A 6881-nucleotide genomic window follows, 5' to 3' on the forward strand; every position below is an offset into this window, starting at 1 on the left:
GTGTTTTGTGTATGGGGGGGGCTTTAAAGGGATGTGTCGTGTCAAGGCGTTACTCCCCCCCTCTGCTTATTCCCAGTAGGACTTGTTGCTAGTGAATGACTTGACCCTATCATAGCATATTTGTAATTTCTGCATTAAGCGAAAGTTCCCTGGTTCAAATACCCGAGCCGACAAGGGGAACAATCTGTCTCTACCTGGGAACATGGCACATAACCCTCATTTGCTCCTGTGTATGTGACAATAAAACAAATATTTTTTGTTTAAAAAAATGTAAGCAATAGGAATAAAAAATAAAAATAACTTATAGGTCTGAACACTGTCCGGGTATTGGAAAGAATCTATGAACAGGATCGAGGTGGGTTTTCATTCTGTCATCTGAGGAACCAATTATTGCTAGGACCGCTCAGGAAACGTGTGGTTTTGTGTTGAGAAACTACAGGCGATTATTATAGATTTTCCTCAACGTTTCAGTGACGTCCCATAGATGTCAAATAGAACGGGTGGAGAAAGAAACTGCAGGGCTTTTTGGCAAACGTTTTATCTTCAATAGAAGAATTCTAGGATGACAAAAACAAGAGCTCTGGGTGATGGAGGACAGTAGAAAGTGCTGTTTGAAGTGGTGTCCTTTTTATAAATATTGAGTGTCTACAGGAACGAGCAGTGGCCGTCGTTCTGGGGGAGAGCGAAAGGCCTGTCTGTTGTCCTCTAACTACTTTGTCATATGAGGGGAGATAGCTGACAGGCTGGCTTTTAGACTATTTCTCTCAACTTTTGTAGCTCCCCTCCCTCTTAGCTTTTAAGCTAAAATTACATTTTATGCCATGACACTTTCTGACAACAGACCATTATGAATTATTTGATAGGCCTAAATAGCTGATCTGATTGATCAAAAAAACAATTAGTGACAAAAATATCTGAATTTGTTTGAGTTAATGAATACTCTTCTACTCTTTAAATGAGAAGTTTGAGACTCCTTTGTCTTCCTATTAGAATTTTTTAAATTTGCTATGAGAATTCATATTATTTTAAAATAAGAATTACCTCAGGTTGGCTGTTAATTAGCTGTGTCAGGCAATTTCCAACTCTCCCCATTACTTTGTCAAGCCTGCAATTCTCCTGGTGTCCCTCACATTGCCATTTCTATGGAATATATTGTAAGGAAGGGAAACGTTAATCATACACTGTTATACACTATCATACACTAAATGACTACCGCCCCGTAGCACTCACTTCTGTCATCATGAAGTGCTTTGAGAGACTAGTCAAGGACCATATCACTTCCACCCTACCTGACACCCTAGACCCACTCCAATTTGCTTACCTCCCCAATAGGTCCACAGACGACGCAATCGCAACCACACTGCCCTAACCCATCCAGACAAGAGGAATCCCTATGTGAGAATGCTGTTCATCGACTACAGCTCAGCATTTAACACCATAGTACCCTCCAAAATCATCATCAAGCTCTGGGTCTCGACCCCGCCCTGTGCAACTGGTTACTGATCTTCCTGAAGGGCCGCCCCCATGTGGTGATGGTAGGTAACAACATCTCCACCCCGCTGATCCTCAACACTGGGGCTCCACAAGGGTGCGTTCTGAGCCCTCTCCTGTACTCCCTGTTCACCCACGACTGCGTGGCCATGCACGCCACCAACTCAATCATCAAGTTTGCGGACGACACTACAGTGGTAGGCTTGATTACCTCCTACAGGGAGGAGGTGAGGGCCCTCGGAGTGTGGTGTCAGGAACCTCACACTCAACATCAACAAAACAAAGGAGATGATTGTGGACTTCAGGAAACAGCAGAGGGAGCACCCTCTTATCCACATCGACGGGACAGTAGTGGAGAGGGTAGTAAGTTTTAAGTTCCTCGGTGTACACAACAAACTGAATTGGTCCACCCACACAGACAGCATCGTGAAGAAGGCGCAGCAGCGCCTCTTCAACCTCAGGAGGCTGAAGAAATTTGACTTGTCACCAAAAGCACTCACAAACTTCAACAGATGCACAATCGAGAGCATCCTGTCGGGCTGTATCACCGCCTGGTACGGCAACTGCTCCGCCCACAACCGTAAGGCTCTCCAGAGGGTAGTGAGGTCTGCACAACGCATCACCGGGGGCAAACTACCTGCCCTCCAGGACACCTACACCACCCGATGTCACAGGAAGGCCATAAAGATCATCAAGGACAACAACCACCCGCCGAGCCACTGCCTGTTCACCCCGCTATCATCCAGTAGGCGAGGTCAGTACAGGTGCATCAAAGCAGGGACCGAGAGACTGGAAAACAGCTTCTATCTCAAGGCCATCAGACTGTTAAACAGCCACCACTAACATTGAGTGGCTGCTGCCAACATACTGACTCAACTCCAGCCACTTTAATAATGGAAATGTATGTAAAAAATGTATCACTAGCCACTTTAAACAATGCCACTTAATATAATGTTTACATACCCTACATTACTCATCTCATATGTATATGTATATACTGTACTCTATATCATCTACTGCATCTTTCCATTTTTATGTAATACATGTATCACTAGCCACTTTAAAGAATGCCACTTTTATGTTTACATACCCTACATTACTCATCTCATCTGTATATACTGTACTCAATACCATCTACTACATCTTGCCTATGCCATTCTGTACCATCACTCATTCATATATCTTTATGTACATATTCTTTACCCCTTTACACTTGTGTGTATAAGTTAGTAGCTGTGGGATTGTTAGGTTAGATCACTCGTTGGTTATTACTGCATTGTCGGAACTAGAAGCACAAGCATATCGCTACACTCGCATTAACATCTGCTAACCAGGTGTATGTGACAAATACAATTTGATTTGATTTGTGTGTGCATGCATGTGTGAGATATTCTGTAGCAAAAGGTAATGCCAACCAATTAATTATGAGAAAAAAAGCCCTATTTACTAAGCTATTCAAAATCATATACAAATTCAATATAATTGTAGGCTAACACTGTAAGCTGCTCTGCACAATCAATGAACCAACAGTATAGCCTTGGCCTATATGGTGTGCTTGGTCTCATATATAGGCCTATGCAAATGCATAAGCTCTAATATGCTTATGGGTGTTTTGAATGAATTGTCACCTTAAAAAGCGCTGTTCATTTCGTTGTGTTAGGCTATGAAACAACATCCACAACTACCATGTTTTCCACTCAGTTGCAAACTGCTGAACTTCTTTTCAAATTGATCAAATACATTTAGGTGAGATTTAAAAGCACATACTGTTTTGATGTGTTTGAATGGTTTGATGTGATTCTTGATTTCATTTGCATTGATGTCAGAGTGGTTTGAAGGACAATAGAGCCCTGAGTACCAGGACATTAGCCAACTGATGGTTGTTAGCGAGTCGGGTACTACCAACGCATGTCCAGAGTGCATAAGAGGAGATTACTGTGACTCAATGGTCACGTGGAATTTTACTGAGAAGGAAACGGGACCTCAAATGGATTTGTGACAGAAAATGGAAATATTTGCTCACAACCCATGGCGCCTAAATCTGTTCTGAACATTGAGGCTGGCCAGGGGTATTGAAGGGCACAGAAAGTAATCTGAGGGAAGGCAGTTTTAAAAAATGAGGCTGTTCAGATAAAGCAAAGGGAAAAGAAAGGGGAAAACGTATTTCTGTGGGGAGAGTCTGACTTCTGATATAGAATACTGTAGAACAAATAATTGTGTCTGCTGTCTTGGTTTTTGTCTCTTGTCCTTGCATGACTTGAAGATGGCAGACAAACGTATGTGGTGAGTCTGAATGCGCTCTTGTGCTTGGGTGTGTGTTCAAATATGTGATGCATTGTGGGTAAATTGTAGCTGACTGACTGATTTACAGATAATAATGAGTAGCTATACGATGCAAGGTTTGATAGATCAGTCAGTCCGCAGTCGCCTACAATGTCAGCTGCAATGTCGAACAAGCCCTGTGTGTGTACGCGCATATGTGATTGCTTGTTTACATTCACACGCATGTTAAATTTGGAAATCATCTTGGCCAAACAGCTTTAGTGCTGTTTTAGACAGTTTTGATCAGTTGGGAATGTGCCTACTTAGGGCAACCAGTGGGTCGAACATGAAATCCTTTGGAGCTGCTAATTGCAACTGTATGAGTGAAGATTGTTTAAAATACCCTGCCATCAGCACAATGGACATATGGGGTTTTAGCTGAGGTCCCTGTGAAGTAAATAAAAGGGAGTTGAGGAGGCGTGTAGGAGGACTGATTTTCATCTATTTCCATTATTTTTCTCCAGTGTCAGCAGACTATAACCAGACTATTTCCGATCAATACATAGTGACATTGAATTTTTGGGAATTGATACATCAGTGACTGTATGCTGACAGCCTGGCAATGATAATCATGAGGTACTCTGTTGGGAGTGAGAGTGTGCTCTTATGTGGTTGTTGTGCTACAGGGCAGCTACAACATGGAAAGTAAATGTCTGTGCTGCAGACAAATATCTGTAGTACCATTTCATCTCTTATGTTTCACATGTTGCTGACGGACAAAGTCTAGCCTAGCGCCCATAGCTAAAGCTACAAACGAAATCACAACTGACAAGGACTCAAAATATGTTTCCGTTCTCTGGCAGTCAAGCTCTTGGCATACAATTACCACTATGTGCTCAGAACACAATCAATGGACAAACTAGGACCAAAAGCTTTGTTTTACCGAATAAAGTTTGTCCTCAACTGATCTACCAGCCACCATCTGTGGAGCGATTGGCTTCAGCTAAACTTCACATTTGGCATGGCACAACAGCTAGCATGAAATGGGGCCAATGGCTTTGACGTACGTGAGAGGTAGATTTGACTGAGAACAAAAATGCGTGTAAGCTATTCATGTAAGCTTATTCATTTGCCATCACACATGCCTTTCTTTACCTGATCAGTAAAAAAAGGAGAGCCAATGTGTTTGGAGACAGCTCCGTTTGAGGAGAGAGAGAAGTATGTTAGATCTGTCACAGATGGCAGACAATTATCCGTAGGCCAAAATGGATGGATTGAGCCCTTTAAAAGTTCTGTGTAGAAAGCTTTATTTGAAATCCTTTATCGGAAACAGGCTATTATTGTCACTCTCAAGAATAGACCACCTCCGATCGCAGAGCGCTAATGAATTCTTTTAAAACATGAAGTCGACAGGATCTTTACAGAAAATCCATGACCGTGTAACTAAGTTAGATATTTAGCTGGTTAGATGCAGCAGTTAATTGTGAACCATAAAGTCCCTCACCTCAGACAAGCGTAAGGCTACAGGCTAGAGAATTACTGCTAACACCAAAAGCTTTCATCCATATACGTTCACTTGCTTCATCTCATTTTGTTGCCCCCTTGTTCTACTTTTGTTGGGAGTCAGGGGGGGGCAGAATCAGTGTGTCGAACCCAGACCCTGCTGCGGAGCCCAGATCGATGGAGTCTTGGTGGGTCATCTGCCACAGTTTTCTTGCTTTAATGACTGCAATATCTCATACCATCTGTCATCCCCAACAGGCCCAGGTGGGGGGTCCCACTCAATTGGGCTGGATTAAAGACGGGTAATTGTCAGCTCTTGCCACGGTGCCCCTTGCCAGTCTATTTCTGATACCACTGATAGGGCAGGCATCATCTCTTTTCTCGCACCGATGGCTTAAAGCTAATATCAAGAGACTGTTTGAAAGTTTAAGTTCTCTTTAACAACACCAAAGGAGTGAACTTCCTCATACTCCCCCCCCCACCAGCTATTGTTTTTACCAAGAAATGTTGATGGTCTCTATTGGCTTATCTTTCAGGTTCTTTGTCAGTTTCATTATCATTGTGAGAATTTTACTTGGGCCTACAGTACATGGCATAACAGTAGACATTGAATTTTTCATATTTGGTGTTGGAGTAAAATAGTGGACAAAGTTATAATCCCCAACCCAAACATTAGTATTGTATATGCTACTTGTCTTTATGGATAGCAACAGTTTGAAAAAAAGGAATTAAACCTGGTATCTTAGCAACACGCAAACACAGATGGAATCCCTCATACAAGAGATTCCAGCAGAGGCTTTTGTATTTTTTTTGGTCTAAAAGAGTAACAGTGAACAAATTGAAGAGAAAACAAAGACTGTGTGTGTAACCCATTTACGGAAACCAGGTCAAGACACATCAGTGGATATCAAGAGTAATGATTCCCTTGCTCCTGCGGTGCTGAATGTTTCTCACGCTGTACGCAGGAGAGGAATGCTGCAGAAAACCGGCTCATACATCAACTTAGAGATGCACCATAGCTCCATGGTGTAGAGGAAAGAAATGGGTTAGTCCATCTACAGAGAAAACATACACAGATATGCCACTAAAAAAAAACAGGGACAAAAAAATAACCAGATATGTATAGATACTGATGTATATGCAAAAGAAAAAATAGACACTGTTGTAGATAGTACTCCAACACGGCATTTCTCTCCATCTCTGATTGTTACAGATTGTTGCTCTGCATGAAAATCTCTTCCTACTGTTATATCTCCCTTTTTTCTCTCTCACCAGGCTGTGATGAGTACAAGCCAATCTGCTGTTTTCAAGTGTCAGGCAGCCCTACAGTGGGTATTGGTTAGGTCTCCTACCACTTCCTTATTTAAGGGTCATAAAACCACCACGATCTTGTAAGTTGACGTGGCTCTCTCCGTTCAACTCTACTGCCCAGCAGTACTGCCAAAAGCAATGCCAATTGTCGTCACAAGTGAGGGATAAACTGGCCGTATTATTGCCATAGTAAGGACGTGAGGGCAGCTTTTCTATAAAAGGACTCTGGTCTCCATCATAGCATTGATTGCTGTACATCTATAAACGCGCCTTGAGCTGAATGCAAATACTCTCCCCGACAACGCTAATACTCA

Source organism: Oncorhynchus gorbuscha, linkage group LG04 (genome assembly GCF_021184085.1).
Source record: "Oncorhynchus gorbuscha isolate QuinsamMale2020 ecotype Even-year linkage group LG04, OgorEven_v1.0, whole genome shotgun sequence".
Classification (NCBI taxonomy): domain Eukaryota; kingdom Metazoa; phylum Chordata; class Actinopteri; order Salmoniformes; family Salmonidae; genus Oncorhynchus; species Oncorhynchus gorbuscha.